Here is a 16,425-nt window from a genome sequence, read left to right as displayed (position 1 = left end):
TACCCTCCAGAGGCTTAAAGATATGCTATTCACAAATAGAAGCAGGTTGTTACTTCAGCATTTTACATGAATCTGCACTTTTGTAGTCAGAGTCTGCTGGCCATTTAAAAAAACAGGAAGGTTTAAGGCACTGGTACTATTCAATTCAATTCAATTTTATTTATATAGCGCCAAATCACAACAAAAGTCGCCTCAAGGCGCTTCATAGATACAGAGAAAAACCCAACAATCATATGACCCCCTATGAGCAAGCACTTTGGCGACAGTGGGAAGGAAAAACTCCCTTTTAACAGGAAGAAACCTCCAGCAGAACCAGGCTCAGGGAGGGGCGGCCATCTGCTGCGACCGGTTGGGGTGAGAGAAGGAAGACAGGATAAAAGACATGCTGTGGAAGAGAGACAGAGGTTAAGCTGTTACCCTCCTGGACTGCCCTTTCACCCTCTGTTTGGATCAAACCCCTCTGCTATGACAGTGCCTGTATATGGCTCCCCAGCCTTTTAAGTTCAAGGTGGTCCTTAGGCCGGTCCTGTCATGTCTCTTTGTGGCTCACTCGCAGGGTCCCTTGCCCGTGCTGCGTCTCAGCCAGTCCTCAGACCTGCGTCCAGGTGAATTTGTGGTGGCAGTAGGAAGCCCTTTCTCTCTGCAGAACACTGTCACCACTGGCATTGTCAGCACTGCCAATCGCAACAGCCTAGAGCTGGGCTTTAAGGACTCTGACATGGACTACATCCAAACTGATGCCATTATAAATGTGAGTGAATAAGCATTATAAACCTATTGATGCCTTTCATTTTAACTGCCTTTATTTGTTTTTATTCTTAATGAACAATGGGTAAGAAAATGTTTTTGTTTTTTTGTATTATTCATAGTATGGAAACTCCGGTGGACCGCTTGTCAACTTGGTAAGAGGATTTATAGTGCTGTCACGTGTAAAGAGATAAGACCAGGCCATTTGCATGTTTGTTATGCTTGCTGCTATGTAGGCGATTTTCTTGTTTTATTTATGACTGTGTGGACTAAGGTCATGATATTGTTTTATTTAATACCCAGTATCTTCACTCTACTCCTTCAGGTTCAAAATTAAGCCTTCCACAAAATATTTTAGGACAAGACCCGATTATGGAGGTCTTTGCATTGTTACTATGGAATAAAATGATACAGATTGTATATTCATTTATCAAGGTTGCTGCCTCCAGCCTGCCTTCCCGAAAATTGCAGCTTTTTTCTAAAGGAGAATAGTTGCCATACCGAGCATGCATTTTTTTAATTGTCCTTTGCTGTGAAAACACAGATAAGTTATGACAATAACCAAGACTGATGATTTGCATTGTGGGTAAAAAGAACACTTAATAGACACTGAGTTGTGTTATGTGCAGTGGAAGAAAAGGACACAGTACTGCTGTTTCTTTCTCTACATGAGGCAAAACTGTGAAATCAATGAAGACCACAGACACAGCTGCCCCTCTATTTTGTGCTTTTAACAGGATGGAGATGTAATAGGCATAAATACTCTGAAAGTGGCTGCTGGAATTTCTTTTGCCATCCCTGTGGACAGAATACGTCAGTTTCTTGCCAACTCCTACAACAGACAAGCCAGCAGTGAGCAGAATCGTATGTTTTTGTCACAGCATCCAGGAATTCAGTTCATGATAACATTTATTCAGTGATAAAGTCATATATATGTGTTTATTTCCCCTCAGGAAATTCACTACCAAAAAAGAAATTCATAGGTGTCCGGATGGTACAACTCACACCATTGTAAGTAAAGGAAAATTCATTTTTCCTAAATTGTCCTGCATTTTAAATGAAGCTAGTCTTAGCTAATTATAGGCCAATCTCCAACCTTCCTTTCATATCAAAAATCCTTGAAAGAGTAGTTGTCAAACAGCTAACAGATCATCTGCAGAGGAATGGTTTATTTGAAGAGTTTCAGTCAGGTTTCAGAGCTCATCACAGCACAGAAACAGCTTTAGTGAAGGTTACAAATGATCTTCTTATGGCCTCTGACAGTGGACTCATCTCTGTGCTTGTCCTGCTAGACCTTAGTGCAGCATTCGATACTGTTGACCATAATATCCTATTAGAGCGATTAGAACATGCTGTAGGTATTACAGGTACTGCACTGCAGTGGTTTGTATCATATCTATCTAATAGACTCCAATTTGTGCATGTAAATGGAGAGTCCTCTTCACACACTGAGGTTAATTATGGAGTTCCACAGGGTTCAGTGCTAGGACCAATTCTGTTTACATTATACATGCTTCCCTTAGGCAGCATCATTAGAAGACATAGCATACATTTTCACTGCTATGCCGATGACACCCAGCTCTATCTGTCCATGAAGCCAGATAACACACACCAATTAGTTAAACTGCAGGAATGTCTTAAAGACATAAAGACCTGGATGGCCGCTAACTTTCTGCTTCTTAATTCAGATAAAACTGAGGTTATTGTACTCGGCCCTGAAAATCTTAGAAATATGGTATCTAACCAGATTCTTACTCTGGATGGCATTACCTTGGCCTCCAGTAACACTGTGAGGAACCTTGGAGTCATTTTTGACCAGGACATGTCCTTCAAAGCACATATTAAACAAATATGTAAGACTCCATTTGCGCAACATCTCTAAAATTAGAAATATCCTGTCTCAGAGTGACGCTGAAAAACTAGTTCATGCATTTATTACTTCCAGGCTGGACTACTGCAATTCATTATTATCAGGATGTCCAAAAAACTCACTGAAAAGCCTTCAGCTAATCCAAAATGCTGCAGCAAGAGTACTGACAGGGACTAGAAAGAGAGAGCATATTTCTCCTGTTTTGGCTTCCCTTCATTGGCTTCCTGTTAAATCCAGAATTGAATTCAAAATCCTGCTCCTCACATACAAGGTCTTAAATAATCAGGCCCCATCTTATCTTAATGACCTTGTAGTACCATATCACCCTATTAGAGCACTTCGCTCTCGCTCTGCAGGCCTACTTGTTGTTCCTAGAGTATTTAAAAGTAGAATGGGAGGCAGAGCCTTCAGTTTTCAGGCCCCTCTTCTGTGGAACCAGCTTCCAGTTTGGATTCGGGAGACAGACACTATCTCTACTTTCAAGATTAGGCTTAAAACTTTCCTTTTTGCTAAAGCATATAGTTAGGGCTGGACCAGGTGATCCTGAATCCTCCCTTAGTTATGCTGCAATAGACGTAGGCTGCCGGGGGATTCCCATGATGCATTGAGTTTTTCCTTTCCAGTCACCTTTCTCACTCACTATGTATTAACAGACCTCTCTGCATTGAATCATATCTGTTATTAAATACCTTCTTCAGGAACAAAAGGCAGTACACAGCTGTTTCACACCTTAGGGTTCACACTCCCTTGCTACCTCCCAGAGTCCTCGAAGAGACAAAATACTCTTCCTGTGGAGTGGTCTGCTTCCCCCAACTTCCTTACTACACCCCCACCATTTGTCTTATAGTGTGAGTGTGGAACATGTTTAAATCCAGTGGCACCAAGGCATTATAAAATAAAATAATGTGATTAATACATAAATAAAAGAAATTCCTATACAGGGGGCAAACTCCTCAAGATGGGTGGTGATCATGGTGGCCGTTTAGAAGTCGGCCATCTTGGATACAACTTATTTTTTTCAACAGGAAGAGGGCCATGTGACACATCAAACTTATTGGTAATGTCACAAGAAAAACAATGGTATGCTTGGTTTCAATGTAACATTATTCTTTCATGAGTTATTTACAAGTTTCTCTTTGTTCACAGCCATTGACATGTCAAAGAGGTTAACACGTGAGGAGTGGATCGAAATCATGTTGATATCTGGTGAACGCAGTAACCGGGTCATTGCAGCAGATTTCAATGCAAGACTCCCTACAAGACCACCCATCTCCCATGCTACAGTTAGCAAACTGCTTGCTGGTTCAGTGTTGGATTTGCCAAAATGTGGACGCAAGAAAACTTTCACTAATGAAGGAAAATCAGTGGCTGTCCTAGCTTCATTCAGCAAGAGCCCACAGCGTATCACTCGCCGCATGTCACTGGAGAGTGGCATTAGTCGAACATCCCTTCGGCGGATGTTAGCAACTCACAAATGGCACCCTTACAAACTCTAGCTACTGCAGCATCTCAACGAGGATGACCCAGATCGGCGCACAGAATTTGCAGAATGGGCAAAACAAAAATTGGAACAGGACCCTCAGTTCACGCAGAAGATTTTGTTCAGTGATGAGGCAAACTTTTATGTGAATGGTGAAGTTAACAAACAAAACTACCGCTATTGGTCTGACACGAACCCACATTGGATGGATCCCTCCAAGACTGTTGGAACAACAAAAGTGATGGTTTGGTGTGGTATATGGGGTACAACGATAGTGTGTCTATTCTTCATCAATGGAAACCTCAAGGCCACTGGGTATTTGAAATTGCTACATGATGATGTGTTTCCCTCTTTGTGCATTGAAGCTGGCACGTTCCCTGAGTTTTTCCAGCAAGATGGTGCACCACCACAATATGGGTGCCATGTCTGAGCATTCCTAGATGAACAGTTTCCTGGAAAGTGGATTAGTCGTCGTGGGCCAGTTGAATGGCCCCAAAGGTCTCCCGATCTGACCCCCTTAGACTTTTATCTTTGGGGTCATCTGCGGTGTTGCTATCAGTGTGTGAAGAGTGGGAGAAGAGGGTTGCATTGACAATCCAACACAATGGGCAGTACATTGAACACATTTAATAAGTGGTCAGAAACTTGTAAATAACTCATGAAATAATAAAGTTACGTTGAGACCAAGCACAACATTGTTTTTCTTGTGACATTACCAATAAGTTTGATGTGTCACATGGCCCTCTTCCTATTGAAAAAACAAAAGTTGTATCCAAGATGGCCAAATTCTAAATGGCCACCATGGTCACCACCCATCTTGAGGAGTTTGCCCCCGCACATATACTAATGTGCCACAAACAGGACTTTAATATCACCAACTATTCCCATGTTATTACGGTGTATCCATATAAATGGCCCACCCTATATATCAGCTCTATAGTTGGGTGTTCTGGATGCTCAGGTGAAGAGAGAAGCTGATCTTTAAATTGATCACCACCTGGTGATGAGTTTGGGGGGGAACCCAAATATAGTGAGGATTCATTCGGCGCGTCTAGCAAGATCACAAGTACCTACTTCCTGCTGAACTTTGACAGGATGCTGCAGTGGAAGGAATATTTTTGATTATCTCCCCAATCCCACTGACATGCCTTTCATAGAGGAAGCAGAGTATGGAGATGAGCGGGGTGACTCACCCACCACTGGGGGGTGAGGTCACTTTGGCAGTTAAACAGGTCTTTGATGCCAATGCCCCTGGCATGTATGAGATTTGCCCTGAATTCCCAAAGATCCTGGGTGTTGTAGGGCTGTCTTGGTGCCACGCCTATGCAACATCATGTGGAGATCTGTGCCAATGCCTTTGTATTAGTAGACTAGGGTGATGATTCCCATCTTTGAGTAGAGGGGTGTCCTCTAAATATTGACAGCTCACACTACTTAGGGTCTCTGGACAGGTCTACACTAGGGTACTACTGAGGAGAGCCTGTTCATTAGTCAAACCTAGATTCAAGAGGAACAATGTGTTTTTTGTCCTGGCTTTTATCCTCTTGAGATATTCGAGTGGAGAATTTGCCCAACCAGTCTGCATGTTATTTGTGGACTTGGAGAAGGTGTTTGACATCATCCCTTGGGGGATCCTATTGGAGGCACTTTGAAAATATGGACTGTGACCGCGTGCGCCTGTTCGTCTTTGTCTATATGTCAGGTTGGGTCTCTCTGGGTACATCTCAGGCCCTCCAAAGTACGGAGGCCTATCTCCCCTCACCACACTCCCTGCCGGTGGCTGATGCCCTCACACGTTGGTGTGTTGGTGGTCCTTGTCGTCTGGGGCTGGGCGCTCATGTATGTACCGGCTCACTCCTGGTGGCCGATTGGCGGGGCCTGGCGCCTGTGGCCCGGTTGGGCCCCTTCCGGGGGGTGGGATGCCCTCAGGCCTCTGGCCTCTGGGCCTGAAGCTCGGTCCTCTCTGGCACAGCTGGCTGCCGGCAGAGCCCGCGAGCACGCCACTGCAACCCCCTCTGGCCTCTGCTCCGTAGCTGCTGGGTGACCTCTCGTTTGGGGCTCTACTCAGCTCTTCCCAGGAGGGTGGCACGGTTCCCCCCCTTTTGGTGGTCCTCCTCGGGTCCTTGTACTCTGGAGCCTCTGGATATCTGGGGCGGAGAAAGCTTTGGAATACAAGCATGCTGATCCACACAGGTGTGCACACAGGTGTACACACGGGTGTTCACAGACGCGGACTACACCTTTCTTGGCTGCTGCCTCAAAGCACATTGTGCGCTGTCTATCTTGCGTGCTGCACAATATCGTTTAATATTTAGTATCTACTGTTATCTACTGCTAGCTAGTTTATTGTGATGGTGCTGTTTTTTATTATGTTGTTCTTTTTTTGTTTGCTTTCTCTTCTGTTTTTTTTCTCCATACAGGTGACCCAGGTGTTTTGTTTTTTTTGTTTGTTTTTCTTTCTTTCTTCCCCCCTTTCTCACCGTCTCTTCTCCCCTTTGGTTTTCTTTCTCTCCCTCTCTTTCTTTCATTCTTTCTCCTTGTCCTATCCCCCAGTCATGTCTGTCCCGTTTGTAGCAACCGAAAATAAAATCAATTCATAATTATAATAAAGGTCAATCAAATGGACCAATATGGCAAGGCCATGATGATCCACTTGGTAAAATAAATCCACTTGGCATCTTTCTTGGCCTTAAGACAACTATTCTGATGGCTAAATATCCAAATGGGACACAAAAAAAAAAGGACTGTTTGGAAGTGAGAACTTGGTTGCATTGACGACAATGAGTTGGACTTGTTTCTAGTGGCTGTTGGACTTTGCTGGGGCTGCCCTTTGACACAAATTCTGTTTGTAACTTTTATAGACAGAATTTGTAGGTGGATTTTGTCTCTGCTTTTTGTGTTTATGTTGGCTTTACCAGGTGGTGGCCTCCAGCTTGCAGTGGAACAGTTCATTGCTGAGAAGTAGCAGGAATGAGAATCAGCACCTCCGAGCAGGAGTTTAAGTATGGGTCCGGCAAGAAACCGTGAAGGAGACACAGCAAATGGACCATGGCAGATTCTAATGCTAGCTTCTGCAATAGCCTCAGAAGATATGAGTTGCCCACTAAACCTGAGATAAACCAGTAATAAAACTGTTATACTTTTTTGTAAGGTTTCCATTGGTGAAACGATCCTTCCTCTGTGAAATTCAACTCATTCAGAGACCAGCTGTTTATGGTCTCTCAAAACTAGTCCTGCAAGCAAAAATCATGTTGCTGAATTTTAGAAAATCTTCCACTGCATAACTTGTTCCAGTCACTCACTTGTTCAAACATTATTATTAGCAGTTTTTTTCTTTTTCTGTTGAGATTTCTGTTGATGTTGATGAAGGTTAACTGTCACTGGTTGGAAAAGGTTGCCAAAGCCCTACGGTGGAAATGAGTGTTTAAAGTGCATTTTTTAATACAAAAACATTTAGTTGTGGGGAGGGGAGAGAGCAGCGACATGTGAAGACGTGTTTTTGCGAGCTCTGCTTAGATTGACCATTTGCGTAATTTTCCCGCTCCCCTTCTAGTACATCCCGGCGCGAACCCGTCTCACAAGTGCCTAATCTTTCGAATCAGTTGTATTTTGTAGTCTAAAGCTGTTCGACATGCCTAAATCGCTCAAGCAGAAGCCGGGGCCTGATGCCTCGGACTTGCCTGGTGCGGATCCGGCCGCGGGGGTGGGGGCCGGGCCGGATCTCGACACAATCATGGCTGCCATAAAGCAAACGGAGCAGAATGTGCTAGCCAAGATCGACTCGTCTGTGATGGCAGCTGCAGGTGAACTACACAAGAAAATAGACGACTTGGCGGGTGATTTAAGGTCAGAGGTCCTGAGTGTGCGCGCAGAGTTTGCGAAGGCTATCGAAGACATGCAGAAAGAAAACGCCACGCTCTCGACCCGCACTGATGATCTTGAGGAGGAAGCTAATGGCCAGGCTAACCGTGTTGTAGCACTGGAAGCTAAAGTTGATGCGCTATCTGCCCAAGTCGTCCGGTTGGCAGACAAGGCTGATGATTTGGAGTCCCGGCAACGTCGTGATAACTGCAGACTAATTGGGGTGGAAGAGGGATTCGGAAATATTCGACCGGAGAAAGCCGTGGCTGAATTGTTGAAGGAAGCGCTCGCCCTCGACTATACGCCGACGCTCGATCGGGCGCATAGGAGCCTGCAGCCGAGGCCAAAGGATGGAGATGCCCCGAGACCGATAATCGTCAAGTTCCACTATTTTCAGGAGAAAGTGGATGTTCTTCGAAAGGCCATGGGGGCAGGTCCCATTACCCGTAATGGGAAGCGTTTCTACATCTACCCAGATTACTCGGCCACCGTTAGAAAGAAGAGATCGGCCTTTACCGAGGTGAGAAGATTGCTTCGCCGGTGTACGGGAGTGAAATATGGTCTCCTGTATCCAGCTACATTGAAAATCACGACCCCGGCTGGCGAACAGATGTCTTTCGAAGACCCGACCAAGGCAAGGCACTACGTCGAGACCAATCTGCGCCCACGGGAGACGGAGGGAGAGTGACAGTTAATTCACGGACCACAACAAGTATCACACGCTGCGTGCTACCATTGAGGTAGTCTGCACAGGCTGTGCATTGACTGGTGAACGTCGCCACGCTACGGTTGGGTGCCCTTTATGATTGGACAAGGTATAGCTATAAGATGTTGGGGATTTCTGTGGATGTCATGTGGCCTGGGGAATATTTTATTTCAGAATATCTTCGGTATCCTCATTGGTCTTCGTTCCAGCCCGACACCATAACCCCGACAGTGCTTTTATTTTGCTTTTTGATGTATTCTGATTAATTAATCCCCTTTTTCTTATCACCAGTGTCATTATTTTTATTGGGTTTTACCCCTTTCTTGTGGGATTATTTTCCAACCGTGAGTGTTCAGAGCCGTACCGGCCTGTAAGTGGATGGGTGCCGACATGCATGCGGCAATAATGATGCTGAGTCAAGGGTCCTATTATACTTTGTTCTGTCTTTGCTGAGTTCATGTAAGAGTTTAAGCTAGTGTAAACGTGTTATATGCCTAGGAGAGAGAGGAGTGTTTTCAGGGCAGTCTCAGGTTTGTGGAAGACCAGCCCAGGGGTCCAGGATGGTGAGAGGTTTATCTATGTTTATCTGTTTGTTTTTGTTAGTTTTGCTTTGGGTTTATCTGTGGTTTATGTTGTGGCTCAAACAGGCACTGAAACACTGAGATATGACCAACGTGCAGGATCAGTCTATTATCGATTGTGGCACTATGACTCTGGATAATGTGAATAATCAACAGAAATCGGTCTCATTCATTAGCTGGAACGTCAAAGGGCTGAATAATTTGGTTAAAAGAAGCAAGGTATTTAGTCATTTGAAATCGCTCAAACCTGACGTGATGTTTCTACAGGAGACACACTTAAATACTAACTCCCAAAAAAGATTAGGTTGTAAGTGGATTGGACAAATATATCATTCACGTTTTAACTACGAAGCCAGGGGAACAGCAATCTTAATTAGGAAGGGGGTTCCATTTGAACACTCTGAAGTGATATCAGATCCTAATGGCAGATATGTTGTTGTAGTGGGCAAGCTGTTTAACACACCACTAATACTGGCTAATATTTATGGACCTAACTGGGACAACGCACAGTTCTTTCTTAATTTTTTTTCGACTCTCCCAGACCTTGTCTCCTATAAACTAATTCTAGGTGGAGACTTTAATTGTGTCCTTTCTCCCCAGCTGGACCGATCAAGCGTAAGGTCGAGCAACACCCTCTCGTCAGCAGCAGTGGCTATTAATTCCCTACTTCGTTCTTACGGCTTATCAGACCCTTGGCGTGCAACAAACCCATCTACGAAGCAATTTTCCTTTTTTTCCCCTGTACATCATAGTTACTCCAGGATTGATTACTTCATTGTCGATAACCAGCTACTTCCCTTAATTTCCAGCACCAAATACCACAGTATAGTGTTGTCAGATCATAGCCCTGTGCAGATGGGTCTGGTTTTTCCAGGTAATGTAGCGCCCCAACGAACGTGGCGGCTAGACCCCCTATTACTTTTATGTGAACGCTTTAAAACGTTTCTCAGCAATCAGATTGACTTCTTTCTGGAAATTAATGACACCCAGGATGTGTCGAGGGGAGTCTTGTGGGAGTCTATGAAAGCCTACATTAGGGGCCAAGTTATTTCTTATGTGGCACACAGAGACAAGGAGCGCTCTAAACAACTTAAAGAACTGGCTGACAAGATTGCGGATATGGATAGGCGTTACGCTCTTTCACCTACGCCAGATCTTTTTAAGGAGAAATTACTGTTGCAAACTGAATTTGACACGCTTATGACATGGAGAGCCGAAAGAAATATTTTTAAATCCAGGCAGGTATATTATGAGCATGGAGATAAAGCGGGGAGGCTCCTTGCACTTCAGCTCAAACAGCGGTCAGCTGAGCGCGTGATTTCGGGAATTGAAATAGGTGCTGATTCGATATCTCACGACCCCCGAGTCATTAATGACCAGTTCAAATATTTTTACTCTACCCTATATCAATCAGAGGTGGGCAGTAATTCATCCGAGATCTACTCGTTTCTTGACTCGCTGGATCTTCCCAAGCTCTCTCCGGACGCTCAGTCGCCTTTGGAACAGCCGTTGTCGATTGAAGAGATAACGAACGCTATTAAATTGTCTCAGACTGGAAGGTCGCCAGGTCCGGACGGTTTCCCCATGGAGTTTTACAAGGAATTCTCTTCGAAGCTCACACCTATTTTAGAATCAGTTTATGCTGAATCTTTTGCTACTGGCAATCTGCCGCAGACGCTTACCCAGGCCACGATCTCAGTCTTACTAAAGAAAGATAAAGATCCTGTACAGTGTAGCTCATACAGGCCAATAAGTCTTTTGTGCTGTGACTATAAGATTTTAACCAAAACTCTTGCACTACGGTTGGACCCTATTATTTCCACCATTATTAATGAGGACCAAACGGGCTTCATTCCCGGACGGCAGTCATTTTTTAATGTGAGACGACTGTTTAATGTGGTATTCTCCCCCCATTCGACAATACAACCGGAAGTTATTCTGAGCCTTGACGCTGAAAAGGCGTTTGATAGAATCGAATGGTCCTACCTTTTCACAGTTCTGGAGAAATTCGGCATGGGACCTACTTTTTGTAGATGGATTAAAGTCCTATATTCAACGCCTATGGCTGCAGTCAGGACGAATGGTCTGATTTCGGAATATTTTTCGCTCTACAGGGGGACGAGGCAGGGCTGTTGCCTGTCACCCTTCCTGTTTGACATTGCGATCGAACCGCTGGCAATTGCTATCAGATCTGATGAGAGGATTAAAGGTATATCCAGGGGTGAGGTAACTCATAAAACTCTGCTTTATGCTGATGATCTCCTTTTGCAGATATCAGACCCAATTGGGAGTATGCCCCACCTTTTCCGCTGGCTGCGGGAGTTCAGCAACATATCGGGGTATAAGGTTAATTTATCAAAATCTTTACTGTTTCCATTGAACAATCTGGCAAAACAGACCACTTATGACGATTTGCCTTTTAAAATTGAAAATGACAAATTCACATATTTGGGACTGGAAATAGCTGGCTCGATTAAGACTATTTTCCAGTATAACTACAGGTCTATTCTGGACAGTACTAAATCTGATCTGGGTAGGTGGTCAAAACTTCCACTTTCGCTGGCAGGACGGATAAATGTGGTGAAGATGACTGTAATGCCCAGGTTTCTTTATCTATTCCAAATGATCCCCATCTTTCTCCCCAAATCCTATTTTGCCCAGCTGGATCGCTTTGTCTCTTTGTTCATATGGAACAAAAAACCTGCACGCATAAGGAGAGCAAGCCTGGAGAGAGCTAAAGCTGATGGTGGTTTGGGCTTACCTAATTTCTTATTCTATTATTGGGCTGCTAACATTGTCAAGCTGACATATTGGATAACCATGTTTGCGGATGGGGAGGGTCCAGTCTGGGCAGATATGGAACTGAGAGCTACACTCCCAATCTCTCCGATTTCGATCTTAACTGCCCCTCTCCCACTGAATGTCAAAGCATCTGGGCTGAACTCCAATTTGGTGGTTCAAAATTCAATTAAGATCTGGGGTCAATTCAGGAAACATTTTAACTTGACAAATACTTGTAGCTTTTCTCCGATAATGTTCAACCATCTTTTTACACCATCTCAAATAGATCATTCATTTGCAGTCTGGCACAGAAACGGTCTGGTTTTCTTTCAAGATCTCTTCACTGAGGATGGCTTTGTCTCATTTAAATATTTGTGTGAAGACCATAACTTACCAAAGTCTCACTACTTCAGATACCTTCAGGCTCGGAGTTTTGCCTCTAAATTTCTCCCAGGGTACCCGTCTCTGCCCTCTAAGGACCTACTGTATCTAGTTCTTAATGTGAGTCAGCCCACTAAAAGAGCAATATCGAAGATTTATGCATTGATTCTTGAAAGCTGCCCTCATACATGGGACAAACCTAAGGCGGCGTGGGAAGGGGAGGTTGGAGAACTCATGTCAGAAGACATCTGGAAGAAAGCCATACAGCGTATACATACGTCTTCTCTCTGTATTAGACATGGCCTGATTCAATTTAAGGTCGTCCACAGGCTCCACTATTCTAATGACAGACTGTCTAAACTGTACCCTGATGTTGCACCGAATTGTCCTAGATGTGATTACTCTCCTGTTTCTTTGGGGCACATGTTTTGGTCATGTCCCTCCCTGTGTGGTTTCTGGACATCAATTTTTCAATCACTGTCAGCTATATCGGGTGGAACACTGCGGCCTGACTCTTTGATAGCTATCTTCGGTGTACCTCGGGAAGAGCTGAGACTCTCTCCCCTCCACGAAAACGCAATAGCCTTTGCCTCGTTGCATGCCCGCCGTCTGATACTGCTGAGCTGGAAGGCGTCAAACCCTCCTTCCTACGTCCATTGGATTAGAGAGGTGATGTTGGGATTAGCTCTGGAAAAAATTAGGTATACCGTGCGCGGCTTGGAGAGTAAATATGACAAAACCTGGTCACGGTTCATAACTCATGTCAAGAGTCTGTCTTTTGCCTGATTTATTGTTCTTTACTTGTTGGTAATTTATGCTCTTGCTCTCTTCTCGGACTGCTGTCCATAGTCTCCTCAATGCCCGTACTTTGACTGTTGGGATTTCTTTATTCCCTTTTTCTTCTTTGTTTCTTCTCTCATGTGCCGGGGTCCGGCTGTTGGTGCTATAATGACTGTCACAGATTGGTTTGAGTGTTTCTCCCCTTTTTTTTTTTTTTTTTTTTTTTTTTGTGTTGTGTGTATTGTGCTTCCTGGTTGTGGGGATGCCACCTGGATGGGGGTGGGGGGTAGGGTTCGCAACTTTTGTAAGAAATTCTGGACTGTTTTGTTGGAAAACTATAAATAAAGTTGTAAAAAAAAAAAAAAAAAAAAGAATGCAGCCGCTGAGGGTAGCACAAGCAAAAAGGTCAGAAGTCATCCAGTATGTTATTTCACCCGGTAATTTGTTTTTTTAATGAAAATAAAGCTATGGAGAAAAGGTCAAAAAAACAAAAACAAAAAAAAAACCAAAAAAAAAAAAAAACATTTAGTTGTACACCAAACGAAAAAATGCTTCAGCTTGACTCTGCCTGGTTCCTCCTTTGCCAGGCTCACGCCATTTATCTCTAGTGGGAATTGTAATGCTTCATTTAATTTATAGCTGCACCTCCCGGGGTATGGGCTCTTATGTCACAACAAATATGCCTTTTAGGCAAGCTTTAGAACCCCTTATGCAAAGAATGTATCACAGAGTGTTAAAGCATTGTACAACTGTCACCACTCCCAGGTTTTTAAAAAGAGAAAACTCCTTCAGCTTTAAAGCAGTTAAATCCAGTGATGCTTCTGGTTAACTTCTGCTGATCTTGAGGTGTTCCTGTATTCAGATCAGCCCTAAAGATGTTAATCATGTGCTTCACACTGAGTGCCGTCTGACTGAAGTGGTTGGGAATAGAGCACCTGCTACCATACAAAGCAGCCAGTTCTGTATGAGCAAGTCTAAGTTGGAACATGTTTTATTCAAAACCGCTCTTGTAAGTATACACACAAAAAATAGCTGGGGCTTTGAATTCATGATACATGAACAAATAGCACCCCAAAGGAATTCAGTCTGCAAATTGGCCATGTTAAGGAACAGAGTCTAATTTTGGTAGGCAAAGGCCCTTGATGACTCTCTCCCTGGATTTCTCACTGCTTTGTGTGCAGGATTAATACACTTTGATGTTAGCCTCTGATGACAAGCTACTCAGCAAGAGGAAACGCACCACTGATTTTGCCTTAAACCCTTGGGGAGCCCCACAAAAACAGCAGGACACTCACATCTGGATCGATTTTGATGAGAGCGATGTCCATCTTCTGATCCACATCCCTGACCGCAGCTTCATAATGTACACCACTTTTCAACTCAACTTTTATCCGCTGTTTGTTGGTAAGCACGTGAGCATTTGTGACAATCCAGCCATCCTCTGACACTATAAACCCAGAGCCACTCGACACAGAGACCTCCTCACTGGAAAATGGCACTCTGGCAGTAAAAAAAGATTAATAGCAAAGGTCATTTTGCATCTAAAAGAGCATTTTGAAATGCTACTTCATTTTTCTGCTTTGGTTTGGTTTACCTTTGAAAAAGCTCCAGGTGTACCACAGCTGGGACAATCTTATCCACCACATCTGCAATGAAGTTAAACTTGTAGCGTATACTTCCCGGATGCTGTGCCCCTTTTAGTATAAAAGAAAAGGCATAAAAGTTTTCAAAAAAATTTCTTTAATAGAAAAATGAAATCTTAAAACTTAAACAGACTTTATTTCCAAAACAGTCATGTATCGTTTAAAAGAAAGTGGGGCTGTAAAAAGACTCATACAAAGAGCTGGAAGCAACAAACATCTTCAGCTTCTGTTAATGTTTGGTCGAACCTAGTTATTACTAGGTTCAGTTCATTACTGGCTTGTCTTATTAATGAAGCCTTTTATAGATTTTTCATTTGAGCAGTAAAGCTTTTTTATGAGTATTATTTTTAGGGTTTTGTCATTTTAGAGAGGTCTTAACTAGATCGAATGCAGTCATTTACTTGTTATTAAGTTGACTGCACTTTTGCTGCCATTAGAGAAGCCAAGATGGGAGAAAAGGACATTATCTGCCCTGCAGTTGTTTTGCTGTGTCCGTGTTTTCTGGCCCTCCGCCAGAACACCTACACCTGTATGCACTAGTTTACTCAGTCTCCTATTCAGAATTCAAACATTTATATCAACACTTTTGCTTTGCGTGTCTCTGAATCTGTGTATCATGTGACATGAAGATAATAGTTTCATTTACAATTCTTTCCTTATCAGACTTACAGAATACTTATCAGGCAAGTACTGGCACATTATTACTCCACTCAGAGCTTGTATGGTTTTTAATATTAGTGGGATCACAGGCTTACTGCAAACACAAACATCTTCATTGGTTTATACAAAAGCACACACAATACCCACCCATATGTTTTTGCTAGTATAGATTAGAAGCTTCCTATTAATCTGACATGAAATAAGTCTGATGCTTGAGTGCTCATGAAAGGAAATGGAATTTACCCTGCTTTGGAAAACAGTATTTTCCTCACTTGGGGGCAATATCTCCCAAGTTCTCCTTAGCTCGGTAAACAAACTTGTTGGTCTGAAGCTGCCAGGTTCTTGAGCTGACGTCGTGTTCGTTTGCACAAACAAACTTGTCTGTGCAGAAATGGTCTTAAATGCAAATGACAGTCTGTGTTTTTGCCAAAAGCTACTTTGGCAAAATGCCAACTATTTCTGCCTCTGAAAGCTCTTCCAACAAATCAAGAGTGAGCTCTGCATTGACAGGATAAATTTGTAGCTTTCAGTATCCTCTCAATTACACAAAGGACACACAGCATTGCCAGCTTGCATGTCCCTCCATCTTCCATCAAATGAATACAGCGTTTGATGCTAATCTGCTATTAAATTTTCATATTGTCATCACACATTAAATTCAACATTTCTATTAAGAATTTATACCGTAAATTATGTTTGTTAAACTTTTTGGGGCCTTTTTATGGATTTGTTTTTGATAGGGATGGTGAAGGCTAACAGGAAAGCGGAGCAAAGACATGGGGGGTCGGACTCGAACCAGCTGCTCTCAGCCGTGCGGCATATGGTCTCCTGCTCATCCCAGTGAGCGAAACCTGCGCCCAGTAAATTATATTTTGTTTTGTTTTTAGCAGGAATTGTTCTTAGGCACTTCAAAAAAGTTGTAAAGTGAAAATTAC

General features: G+C 43.4%; 1 long non-coding RNA gene across 1 annotated transcript in view; it reads right to left on the bottom strand.

Moving 5' to 3' along the window:
• The window catches only part of LOC143421454 (uncharacterized), a 36,102-nt gene that overhangs the window by 3,892 nt on the left and 15,785 nt on the right, over nt 1-16,425 (bottom strand). The window lies entirely within an intron of this gene.

Source organism: Maylandia zebra, linkage group LG12 (genome assembly GCF_041146795.1).
Source record: "Maylandia zebra isolate NMK-2024a linkage group LG12, Mzebra_GT3a, whole genome shotgun sequence".
NCBI classification, from domain to species: Eukaryota; Metazoa; Chordata; class Actinopteri; order Cichliformes; family Cichlidae; genus Maylandia; species Maylandia zebra.
This window is presented reverse-complemented; position numbering and strand designations above follow the sequence as displayed.